Consider the following 14,156-nt stretch of genomic DNA (forward strand, 5'->3'; position numbering starts at 1 on the left):
TAAAATGTCCAGTTTTTGGAGTGATGAGTATTTTTCCTCTATAAGTTTTGTGCTATACTGTCTCCTTAAAATAATGGTAACAGGTTTGCATATTTATAATTGCACAGGTATTTAGTGTTATTTGACCTCATAATCAAGATGAAATAAAAATTGAAGTAACTTCAGTACCAACTATTTTTATGGGTTTTTTTGTGAATAGAAAGTGATAATAGCATTATGTCTTGAATTAATCTACCCTATTAAACACTTTAAAAAACCCTTGTTTTTGCACCAATTAAACTAACTTTTAAAGACCATTCACTGGTAAACTCTACTGTTTCAAAGTTTTCTAATATACTGTCAAATATTTGGTTGGGTATTTCATGCATAGTGCCTACAGGTTGTGACGAATAAGAAAGTGTCATAAATATTTTGGTTTACCTTTCTTAAAATAAGTTATTCTACTTAAGTATTTCAAGAAATTATTTTCTTCTTATCCTACATGGAAAACCTTTAAAATTAATTGACTAGGGAACAAGATTTTTGTGGGTTGTGCATGTACAGATTCCCAGCAAAGCCAGTTAAACTCAGCTTTCTAGCCCCATCAAATACAATGTCCAAACATGATCCTTGGCAACATACACCTCTCACTCTATAAGTACAGAAGTACTGTTCATATTTACATGAAAGGTAGTGGGGAAGAATTTAGGTGAAGAATCAGGATGCCCCTTGTTCCTCTCACTTGTTCTGTGATCATGTGCTAGACAGGCACAGCCTTGTTCTGATTCTGAACAACCTCCTTCTCTTGTTGGCTGAATGGTGCCTTTTAATTCTGGCTAAAACTCCCCCTTCTTGTTCCAATGCTTCTTGAAAATTAGTATAAAATAAATCTGTCTATAACAAGGAAAGCAAAAAAAAACCCCAAAACATTCCTTTCTTAAGAATATTGAAGGAAGATTCACAAGTGGAGAGGTGGAGGGTGAGGATAAATTCTTGTGGTGTGATATGTTTGAATCCTTTTTGTCTAGGGAGATTCTACAAGTTTTACTCCATTAATCCCTTCTACTAGAAAAACCACCCCCTAATATCTGCTCTTATGCATTCTTTCCTCACTCATCCTTTAGTCAGATTCCTTAGTCCTAACTCTGCATAGTCAGAAAGAAAACAAACCAATGAGAGGACAAGTGGGTTTAGAATCAGTGAAATAAAAGCCCTATCCTGTGAAAAGCTACAGCAACCATCTGCAATCTCCACTGGATTATGCTGACAGCACTGAACAGTAAATTATGTATATTCAGAGAATACAAGGAGCCCCCTGCTAACCATACTGACCCTGCTGCCACTGGAACAACGTCAGTGATGTTGGAAAAGGTTCTCAGTGATAGAGGAAAACCTTCACATAAACACTGGCAGGAGGACAAAGTATTGAAAAGGAATGAGGAGAGTTGGAACACAAATTGATAGATCTTCAAACAGAGATTATATAGCATTTTGCCACTGGGTGAGTGTAGGAAAAATATTTGTTTTATCTGGTGTGACTAAATGATTTTCTCAAGTTGGTTGTAATTTTGCACAACACAGCTACGTTATGTAAACAGAAATGTTTATTCAGTGTTTTTGTTCTTCTGTTTTATACTTAGCAGATTGTAAATGCACATTATCTTAATATTTCATGTAATCCTTGCCAACATTTAGATGAAGAGTTCTTTTCAAAGACACAGTGGACTGGAAGGGAATTTACATCCTATGTATTGACATTAATCAGTCTTCCTCCTACTCCATAAAGGGGGATGCCACATCCTAAATATGATTAATCTTTTGAAATAAAAAAGAACATAATTTTTTCAACTGCTTGTGAATCAGTAACTAACTCAAAAGACAAGTTTCAGCATTTCTTGGTAAAACAGATGGGATTTTTTCCATCTGTTTCTTATAGAAAACCAAATTTGGTTTAGTCACAATTAAATTTCCTCTTAAATATTTACCATTTTTACTGCATTTCCCCCATTTCCTTCTTTTTTAAGGAGGAAGAAAAGGTGGTACCCAAAAATTTCCTCAAGTGTACATTCTCACTGTTTCTTGCATTTTATATATTTTACACACCAAAAACATTATGTAGAAGTAAAGGAAGAGGACAAGTTTTTTCCCTTTTGAAAAACAACTTTTAAAAGCTGTTTGAAAGTTTAATGTAATATACATAAAAATAAAGTATCTTTTCTCCAATTTCACAAAGTGCACTTATAATCTATTTACTACTTTCAGTCAACTTGAATCTCCTCATTACAGACTTAGCTCTAAAAAAATAGGAAAATTTCATTCCATTAGTGCTAAAATAATCTAAACTGGCTAGTAATTTTGCCTTAAATCAAGCCTTTCAGACATTACAAAGTATTAAATTACCTTTTCTTTTCCCTAAATGAGCTTTTAAAAAGGATCTGATCCTCCTCATGACTTTTCTTTCTCTCTTTCTTAAAATAGACTGCATTTTAATTCCTCTGAAAAGAGAACTTGCTTTGGTAGATCAAGCTAACTACTGAACATACTTGAAGAAAAGAGCTGTCCAAACCAGAATATCCATTGTACATTTGAGATAAACAACCAAATCTTCAAAATAAAACTTGAAACTTTTTCTGTCAATTTGTGTGCATGGATTCATCTCCCTCTTGATATCTTTCAGCACACATAGGATTCTGCCATTGCATTTAAATTATTTAGAGAATAGCTGCTAAAATGAAAATTAGTGATTTTATTTTTGTAATGATACCAGAACCACCATCTAAAGAATTTGATTAAATCCTTGTCAAAGACTTCTTTCTTAGGCTTGGATTTTAAAGAAACCTTTTACAGAAAGTTTCTTGCTTTGACTTTTGTATAGAAGACCAGTGAACCTGCAGTCATGAATTATTGCTTTGAAATACAGTATCTTCATCATAGTGTATGTAAATTCAGTTCCCATTTACCCCTGATGATCCTTTGTTTGCCTCCCAGTAAAATTATTTTTACTGCCACAATATATAAATTCATGTCTTGTGGCTTTGATTGATATATAAATAACTATAGAGTGATATCTGATAATTAGCAGATTACATCCATAGTTTCCTTATGCTACCTGGTGGTTTCTGGCCATGGCTGGGAGATTGCAACTAGATGTTCTTTAAGGTTCCTTCCAACCCAAACTATTGTCCTGAAAGTTCATTTATTCACCAGTAACAAGCATCCCTATAGAAATCCTGTGGGTTATGGCTCTAGAAGGTAAGGGGAAGCCAAGACAGCTGGTCAGCATTGAAGCATCACTTCCAGTGTATTCCAGTGAGCAAGAAATCAAGTAAAGTGGGCAGGAGACCTGCATGAATGAGAAGAAAGCTTCTAGCAAATCTCAAACAGAAGAATGAAATTTCTGGGACATGGAGAAAGGGGTCGGCCAAATGGAAGAGCTACAGGAGTCTGGTATGCAGGGTTCCGATGAGGAAGGCCCACTTGGAACTGAGATTGGCAAGGGATATCAAGAAGGACTTCTACCAGTACATCACCAGCAAAAGGAAGACTAGGGAAAATATGGGGCTGCTGTGGAATCAGATGGGTGTCAGATGCTGCTGGAATCAGATGGGTGTCCTGGTGATGGAAGACACAGAGAAGGTGGAATTACTCAATGCTTTCTTTGCCTCAGTCTTTACTGCTGAGGCTGGCCCTCAGGAGCCCCTGTCCTGGTAAAACAGGAATGCTGGAGAAAGGAAGACTTCCCTTTAGTCATACACAGTTGAATTAGAGATCAGCTTAACAGATTTAACACCCATAAATCCATGGGCCCTGATGGGATGCACCGATGGGTGCTGTTGGAGCTGGCAGATGTTGTTAAGACACTCTCCATCATCATTGAAAAAATCATGGAGAATGGGAGAAGTGCCTGATGACTGGAGGAATGCCAATGTTACTCCCATCTTCAAAAGGAAAAGGAGGACCTGGAAAACTACCATCCAGTAAGCCTCACCTCCATCCCAAAGCATACAGGCTTAGAGGGCAATATAATGCTCACAGAATAGGCTGTAATTTACATTTACCTTTGTCTGACAAGGCTGTGCATGGTACGGGCAAGAAAACATTGCTGCCTTTCTCTCAGGGTTTTAATAATAGGAGGGATGGCTAGAAAAAACTACCAACAAAGTAACAGAGCAGTGCCTGGCTTTAAGGACTAGAGGCAGAAACTTAGATACACTTCAGCTGTGATAGAAGTGGAACAGTTCTCTTCATGACTGTAAACCATCATTCAAAACATCAGCAACAGCAGAAATATTTCATGGAGAAATGCAAGTAAATAATGGATTTTTCTAACTATTGAAATTTTTTTGTTGTTTATTTTTTTTCTTTCTGAATCCTATCTCCTGACCTTAGAAAAACCAGTGTCCTTGTTGAGCACAAGATATACTACCCAAATACAGTACTGCTGCTTACTCCAGGGGCAGAGCAGACACGCTGCTAGAATCAGATACTGCATGACCAGCAATAACCCACTGCAGCAATAGGAATAACACAGACATTTCTTAGAGCAGTGGTCTATGAGTTCTCCCACGGATATCTTCAACACACCAGCTGTCTGTGCTCCCAGCCCTGAAGTGCCTGCCCACATGCCAATGGCTACTCCCCCTCATTCTTGGACACAGAGCAGTTTTCCTTTTAAAAAAGAAAAGCAGTACTGATTGCACATCAGACATGATGCTTCATCACATCAGAATTTCCCTCTCCTCAGGAAAGAGCCAGAAACACATTTCCAAGCTGATGGTTCCCCCTCTCTGTGCAACTTTGCTCAGCACGCCACAAGGCAAGAATGAAACCACAGGAGGGAAGACCCTACAGGGACAGCATTGAAGAGACACCTGAAATCCACTGATCATGTAGTGTGTAGTGGCTGAGCAGAGTCAGCAAGAAGAACCTCAAGTAGTTTAAAGACTGAAAAGACACTAATTACAAAATAATTGCAGTTTCTCAAGGGCCAGAGCTGGTTCTCCTGCCTTGCCTCAGAGTTAATCTCTGTTTGAGTTGACAGTCTATAGGCAATTACAATATTGTGCTCCCCTGTATGTGGTACTTATTTTTAACCTGTGCTTTTCATATCTGCACTTTTTTTTCCTTCAGAGGAAGTGAAAAAAAAAAAGTGAACCTTTCCTATATAAACAGTTTGCAATTAAATTGGTAGTGTGAGTGGGAATTCCCCACTTTCAAGTTAAAACCTGAAAAAAATTTCAGTGATGCCAATTTATTTTGCTTTTTTTCTTCCTCTGTAATGTGTGTCTAACACACTACATTTTTAGTCCTTGCTGCAGCCAGCTACAAATCATGTGGCTGACAGTTAAATGGCCACTCTGAAGATGTTGTCTGATGTTGCTGAGGCTTTGGTATGCCCCAGGATGTAGGTCACTGTTAGTGCACAGTTTCTCATATTCTTTGCTCCCATGATGCATTTATATGATGGTGCTTTAATGTGACACTCTTTCAAAATAGAAGTCAAGAGATGTAAAATATGTTTCCTACATAAATTATTTTTAATCTGTAATTTCCATGACTTGACATCTGCCATCAAACGAATATATCTTGTTGTTTTATTCTCAAGAGAAAGGCAGATTGTTGCTCTCTTTACTGCCAGCACTCATCTCATCATCTCTAAACAGCCTTATTCCTGGTTTCCAGAGGTGCAAAAGAGACTCATAAGGAGCAGAGGGTTGTGGGGGTTTTACGTAAAAAACATTGGAGTGAAGAAAGCTCCTAGGATTAGCAAGGCTTGCCCCTCCTGTCACACGTGGTCATATCACAAAATACTTCCAAATGTAACAAACTCCACCTAGTAGACAGGACAGTATTTTACCTCTCTCTAATCCCACTGAAAAAGCTCATCCAAAACCTCATAGATCTAATGACTGGAACCCTATTCTAATTTCTAGATTCACCCTGTCTATTGTTTAGTAGTGAGATAAAAATACTAAAAAAACTAAGAACAGGTATATTACACCACAGCCGAAGTCCATCTGTCTTGGCATTCTGTTTCCAACCATGAGTAGTATAGGCCACTTTTGGAAAGAATTTTAGAATCAAGCACTAGAAGAGCAAGAAAGAGATTAAGTTGTGTCCGAAACAAGCATGCTAAATGAGACATTAATTTACAACTGCAACAAAACTAAAAATTAACTGACTATGCATATTTTCTTTGGTCCTGTTCCTTTCTGAACACACTGAGCCTCCGAGAGGCATTTCAGATAAGATTACAGGTGATTTGTGATAAATTTTTTTAAAGTATTTTTAAGTAGAGTAAATAGCTCAGGCTGAACCTTGACCTATGATGCCTGCACTTTTGCCATATCTGGGTTAATCTAAAACTACTCTGTATTCCAGCTGGAAACATCTGGCTTGTTTGGGTGACAATGGATGTCACTAAACCATGTTCAGGGTCTGTAGGGACTTCATGACTTTGTACAGGTAGAAGTGTATGGTTTTGAAGATGTTTGACTTTGGCATGCCTAAAGTTAATGCCACTGGCTAAAAAGGATCACAGATGGGACTGTAATACTGCTAGAATCTGATTTGAAACTCGTAAGATCAACTTTTTCTGTCTTACACCTCTTCACTTGACAAAAACCATCCGATTAGCCAAAGTACAAGTGAAATGTTTGATTTACCAGTGCTCATTTTTCAGTGAATGGAAGACAAGTTGGCTTTTGAATACTGGCTCCAAAGAGCTTCATAGATGAGGCTCTTGACAGGGTAAGATCAATTGTGAGTAACAACCTAGTGGACATTTTGTAGTTTCATTTTCACTTCACTTGCCATGAAACATTTTATAACTTCAGGTTATTAAGTTAGAAGCAGTGGGGAACATTCAGTTCTCAGGGCACTGAGAACTCTAAATGCCAGTTTCATGACCAATGCAAGCACTGAAGCATTGATAGCCACATTCAGTCTTACCCCATGGTATTTCATACTGGTTATGACAAGTTATCTGAATGTCTTCCAAAAAACGGAAAGAACTGAAAGACTGAACTTCATCTCTTACACTCCTTAAAATAAAATGTCCCAAACTTGGGCATTATATTCTCTGTCAATTATTGTAAGGGAGACTTTTAATAATTTTAAGTTCTTGGAGTGAGAAGATGCTGACAGTGAAAATAACCACATTTTTAATTTCTGCAGTGATATTCCAAGCATTCCATCTCCTGATACAAACAGAAGGATTTAGAATGGAAACCTATTTATTTCCCTAGGTTCAGTGAAACCACATTATATATTTTATTCCAAAACACAACTTGTGCCACCATAAATACTTGATAGTCTTTTAATATTAATTTTGTATGGTTGGAGAAGGCTCCCATCAGAACAGCGGGCTGTTCTGGAAAACAGACAGTGTAATTTATGACACTGTGGGAGCTCTGCATTACCACAAAGAGAACAGGAATGGCCAGGATTAGAAGGGACTTTTAATACCACAAAGGTGTAACCCCCCTGCCATGGGCAGGGACACCCTCCACTAGACCAAGCAGATCAGAGCTTCGTCCAATCTGGCCTTGAACATTCCAAGGATGGGGCACCCACAGCTTCTCTGGGTGACCTGTTGCAGCACTTCAGCATCTTCATCCTAAAGAATTTCCATTAATACCAAAGCCTACTCTTAAAGTTTGAAACCATTCAGGCTTGCCCTATCCTCACATGCTCTTGTAAATAGTCTCTCTGCACCTTTTTTGTAGACTCCCTTTAAGTGCCAGAAGGGCACAATTAGCTGAAAATGCCTTCTCTTTTCCCTCTGGATGTGATCATACAACCACTTTCTTATCCACCTAACACTCCTGCAGAGGGTTTTTCCCTGAGGGCAGCAATACAGGATAATCTTGTTTGTTCAGGAAATACAGATCAGGAGTTAAAATTCCATCTTTTCTGCTGGAACAGGTGCATTTTTTCTATCAACTCGCTAATAATTTGAACTGTATTGGACATAGACCAAGTTAGTTGATATTTTCAATGACTGCATAAAGAACAAACATGTGGAGTCGGTTCCCTGAACACAGAAAGAATCAAAAAACAGAAGAAAATACTTTGCTAAAATTCATGTTTATTTTAGCTAATTCTTAACTCAAATTCACCTCTCTCATGTATTTTTTCCCCTCTTGGACATATATCCATGATTTCCCTCTTTACCTAGAACATTGGTCCTTCAGTATGATGTTGATATCTTCACACAGAACCCTAAAAACTAATGCTAGTACAACCTTAGGTTTATTTTCTTATTCAACATGAAAACAGGGGCATTGCACAGGTCCACTTCTTGCCATATACTGGTGTTCTGGGCTTTTATTCTTACCTTCAATTTGAAGAGTAACCCCTTCTTTCTCATGTTCATGTTCGTTCTTATTTCACTCATCCATTTTATCCCACTCTTCAGTATCACCATCATGCTCCAGTGCTGTTCCCACTTGTTCTCCATCAGAACAGACTGTGCTCTAAAGCTCTAGTGTAACTTCACCCACATCAGAGACCCTCTCTTGTTAACACTTCCACTTTGCTCAGCAATCCAAAGAAACCTATAATCACAGTGGCTGGAATCATGCCTCACACAAAGTGGTTTTGATTGAGATCTCAAAAAACGAATAGAACAAAGAATAATAAGTTTAACAACGAGTAAGTGGAACAAAACTACTTAAGATCAATCCTTCTTTTTTCCTGCTGAACTTCAAAATTACCCTGTAAATGCCACCCTCAGTGAAAAAGTATTACAGGAAAAAAACCTTAACATTAGGAATTTTCTTAATTATGACATGTTCAGCTGCAGTCAGAGTCTCTGCATGAAATCCACATAAGGCAGTCATACACAAAGGAGTTGCTCTGTCTTCATCAGTTCCCTGTTGACTATAGTTAAGGTGAAATTAATGCATTAAATGGAATGTAACTCAAATTTGCTACAGCTTTTACAAGTCTTAATACTGAAGGTATTTATCCAAGAAATTTTGTTGTAGCAGATGTATGCAAAAGCACATGCATCTAATATATTTTCCTGAACAGAAAGTATTGGCTTTAACCATTTAACAATTGTGAAACAGAAGTTAGACAAACCAGAGGTGTATCCCCTTACCTGAAATCCAGTGGTTTTGGCAAGTAAAAGCCCAAGAGTTAAGGAGAAAATGTTAATTTGAAAACTCAGCCCCCACTGGAAATAACCAGTGGACACTTCAAGAGTGACAATTCCTGTTTTGTTCCAATTTTAAACAGTCTTTCAAAAGGTATCATATCCTCATGAAAAAGTTAACTATTACATTGCCTGAAAATTCAACTCTTGCTCTCTACTGTTATCCACCTCTGTTACTTTGAGTACACCTATTAGTTTAGCCCTGGTGTACCAGGGGCTCCAGAAGCCACATGCCTGGGCACGCTGCAGTGCTGCCCAGGGGTCTCCTGTACCCAGTGCCCAGCAAGCAGCCCACAGCTGGGAAATTGTCCTTGCCCCTTCAAACAGCATTTCATACCATCTTCTGTCTATACAGGCAGACACCACTTGGCCCTTCCTAATAACCAGCAAGATAAAATGTTTAAGTGCATACATGACTGTGTGCCAGCTAAACAGCTCCTGCATCATTAATAACCTGTCCTCCCCACTCCATTTATGCTGTACGTGATGTCCATGTCTTTATCTACACCACTCAAGACATGTATATGCTAAGCATGACTTCTGCCCTTCTGCTCCACCAGCAGGGTGAAGACAAACCCCCTCTGCAGCAGGAACATGGTGTGTGGCTGTGATCCCATCAGATGAGCCTTCAAGCGAGGTGGTGAGAGCAGAGGCACCAGGGCACAGAGCAGCAGGAAAACCAGCAGGCAAAGTGGAGGAGAAAACCATTAGAAGCATAGAACCTCAACTTCCTACACTGCCTGACACCTCTCAGAACAAATTTGGTCTGAGAGACTACTTCACAGGGGAAGCTGAGACTGGGGAAGGGGGAGGATACATGTTTTTACACATTTGTGTGGCCTCATATTGCTAATAGCATGGTTTCCTACATGCTAACTATGCAGATGGTGTAAAGGCTTGCAGGGTAACACTTTGGTAAAGGAGAGACCTGAATTTGCAAACAGGAAGTTTTTGGGGGGCTGTAAGGAAAAAAAAATGTTATTCACAAAATTTAGTCATGTTAAAGCTATTTATCAGGTAATGTGGATAAAGTAGGTCATGAGCCCCTGCTGGATTATGGACTGATTTTTCTGATTAGTGCAAGCATGTAGGCATGAGGCACTTAGGGCATGCATAGCTATGCTCTGCTGCCCAGGATATGATTCAGGATACAGACTTTGAAAACTAGAAGCTGGCAGTTTAGGAGTTCTGGTCATTGTTCTAACGGAGGATGGAATAAAATCTGGACATCTGAGCATATGTACGTCAAGGATCTCAACAACTGGAAAAAAATATCTTTCTGGGACCCCAAGAAACCCTTTTCTTTCAGGTCATATTTGTGTATGGTCTTAAATAAACAAGCTAAACAACACACTAACTCATATTAATCCAGAATTTACTATGAGGCCCATTTCTTTTATTATCTCAGCCCTGTCTCACTGAGATGTAAGGATTCATTGACAGAAAGAGTAATTGGTTTGTTCAAAATGAAAATCAAAAGGTATTTTTCAATTCCAGCTGTGATAAACATGCAAAATTAATGCTTGTTGTACTGGAGAGAAAATATCACTACATACCACCAGATACACAGGTAAGTGATGTCCAAACTATCAGGCTGAGGCAGTCTTTGACACTGCACTTCTTTTGCAAATCACCAAATATGACTGGTGGTAACGAAGGGATATGACTGCTGCTTGTGGTCACAATTTTACATTAAGGTCAATGAACAAAAAAAGCACTTTGAGCTTTTATTATTGTACCCATTGAGATAACTGTGTTTTATTCATATGTTCTGATGCATCAATAGATCTCAACACACTATAAAATGGTCTCATATATATTTGGGATGTGAGGTACAGGTGCAGATTTGTATTCAAAATCTTCCACTAGACAAGTAGCCAAAACAGGAGCAGAAACCAGGGGCTTCAATCTTAAGCTTTCCTTCCATTTGTAAGAACATCCTACTTAGAAAGTGCTTAAGAGGAAGTTCAAAGAAAATTCTAAGAATAGTAGTGTAGTTCATATCTACAGAAGGCACTGGATAATGAATATTAAACTATAGAAACTGTGTGGCTTGCTAATTTTTGTTCCCTCCTAGTTAAAAAAAATATTATACATTCCTTCATTTCACAGGCAAAGAAGTTTAAAACTTTAATACTCAAAACCCCATAGTAATTAATTTTTATGTCTCCAAATTCCACCTCTTTGTTAATACCAGTCCAGTCTGAACAGTTACACGCTTTTTTGCTTGGATTAGGAAATTCTTATACTCTTATATGCAGTACAGCAGTTAAACAACCTGTTTGTAGTCACACCATGTTCAAGCCCTTAAAGCTTTGTTGCAGAATATTGATTGTCATTCCATTTGCTGATAACATTCCAACAGCAATGGTACACCCTGATGCGGGACTCCCTTCACAGCCTTGGCTTCCTTCTTTGCTGTTTTGAGGGGGTTTTGTGCATGTGTGCCTGTGTATTGGTGGTGGTGTTGTCTGTTGGGGTTTGTGGCTGTTTTTTGGTTTGTTCTGCTTGAAGCTGATGGAGTGGTTTCTAAAACTGGTATACAGAGTTGGCTGTATGTGCTTAGCATAGGAAGGACCAGAAAGGTCAGACTGTGGGCAATAAAGCAAAAAAAGGGGATGAGCCTTCTCAGCAGAGGCTGTGGCATGGTTAAAATCCTCTCTGATAAAAAGCTATTCCTTAGCAGAAATCTCCCCAATCGGTGGAAGCCTCTGCCCTCTATTGGCATTGCCGAGGATCAGCCTTGCTCAGCCGTGGGAGGCTGTGATCAGACCCCGAGAGCCCCCACAGACCCTGCTGAGACCGGCCGTACTTATAGAGCAAATCCTTCAGAACATGGTGTTTCAGGAAGTGCAAGAATAACTGGGATCTAAATCTCAAGTGACATTTGCTATTGACTTCTGCAATGCCTTTCAGATGTCTGCCTACTTCTCACCTTGTTCAACACTGCAAGGGTTAGTCTGAAGCATCTCCACATGCTATTACAGTCCCCATCTGTTTTCTTCCAGTAAGCCAATACAGGGAAGAAGAAAGATAATAAATGTTACTTCTTGTTGTGGTAGTAATTTTCATTCTACTATTAAAAAAAAAAAAAAAAAACAAACACAACAAACACAACAACACATTTGTTTACCATGTTTCAACAAAAGATTTCAAAGTGCAATTTTGGGTTACAATGGAACTGGACATGCTGAATGACTGCTATTACTGTACTTGAAAACTTCTGTTTTCCTTAGAAGCAGGGCATGATCATAAATGTTCATTTTGTGGCAATGTTTACTACTACTAATAATAGGTAAAAAACTGATTTTCTCATGAAAATACAACTAAATAAATTAAATATCTTGGTAAAATATGTTAGTTTCACTTTCCAGTGAACTCTGAAAACATTTTGGACTCAGTCCTGCAATGATCAAAAGGCTCTGCAAAGCAAGGGGCCTAGAACCAGTCAGGGTCTGCAGAACAGCAGCCACAGTCCACACAGCAGCTCAGGCTCCCACCCACTTCACACTTAGAATGTCAAAAACAGGCTCTTGTCCAGAGGTCTTTGGATTTATAATATCACTGATATTCTACTGTACAAGGCTCTTTTGTTTGTGCTCTATTAAAATCTACTTTCTCTAAATGTGTAAGAACAAATCCCCTTCATACAGAGCAGGCCTGTCCCAGCTCATGGCCTTCTGACAAAGCCATGTTTTGTCTCTGCACCTTTGTATCAGATGCCACCTGCAAGAGCCATCCCTGTTTGGGGAGACTGGAACTGTGTGTATGGCTGGACCATGCAATTACATCATCTTCTCTAAGGTGCATTGGCTCTGCTCTAGAAAAGTTTCTTTTCAAACAACATTACACCTGTGAAACCCAGAATGCTGAGTGCAACTGAGCTGCAGTGTAAGCAGGACTGATCTGGCATGATTTGGGTTTTATTTTTCACCAGATCCCACTTGACCTCCTTCCTAGTAAACAGTAGCATGCATCTTTGAAGGAAGATTACATAGAAAAATGCCTACTAAACAGGCTTTGTGCATATGAATTCTGTAGTGTGACAACATCTGTACAGTCCCAAGTAAAAAACATGATAAATTCAGCTGCTTAATATATATAAGAAACTAATAAATATTGCATTCCTTAAATTAAAGGAAGGTAAGCTTCTAACTTCTGTAGTACAGTGTTGGTAATCATGACATATTTCACTTTTGTAAAATATGAGCAATTCAGAAGTTCTCATCAACACTGGAGTGGAAATTCATCATGTACCTATATCTGTAATAAGCAGTAAAACATCCCTGCCTGATGGGGGGGTTGGACTAGATCTTCAGAGCTCTCTTGCAGCCCAAACCATGCCATAATTCTGTGAAAATCTTCTCAACAGGACTACAGTCTCCATTAGTAGTGTGGGGGCACTGTAGAGAGCTCATCCATATGGAACACACCCACAAAAAGACACATCTCTGCTCCTCATTGCAGCACCACCAGATCTCTGGACCAGCTGAAGGAAATAAAGTTTGGAAAGATACAGGATGAAACTGGTCATAAAAAGCCTCTTTAACATCAAACTCCTCAGGTTAAATCTCTCACCTTAGCAGCAATTTGTCAGACAGCTGGCTCATTGTCATACACTCACCTCTATTGTCACTCTCCAGATTCAATAATACCATTTTTATATCTTTCTGCTCGTACCTGCAAACTGATGAGAGTTAATCCAGAAGTCTTGCACTCACAATTATGCTTTAACACTATTCACTGCTTCAGCTAGCTTGGCAAAGGGAAGCCTTCAAATCCTGTTAGTTTGTAGTATGATAGCTACACCCTTTTCCAGAATAAAAGAGTAGCACTCTAGTTTCATTCCCAACCAGTCCCTTGCAGTTTTTGTCTGTACTCTGAGCCTGTATAAACTGCTGGTGCAGCAGCATCATTGCAAGCTTTTCACTGAAAAGCAGATTTGCAAACGACAGTTCTGGTTTGACAAGACAGAAAAATTCCCCTCTACCTTTGCATCCTGCAAAACAAAACAAGT

Source organism: Zonotrichia albicollis, chromosome 5, assembly GCF_047830755.1.
Source record: "Zonotrichia albicollis isolate bZonAlb1 chromosome 5, bZonAlb1.hap1, whole genome shotgun sequence".
NCBI classification, from domain to species: domain Eukaryota; kingdom Metazoa; phylum Chordata; class Aves; order Passeriformes; family Passerellidae; genus Zonotrichia; species Zonotrichia albicollis.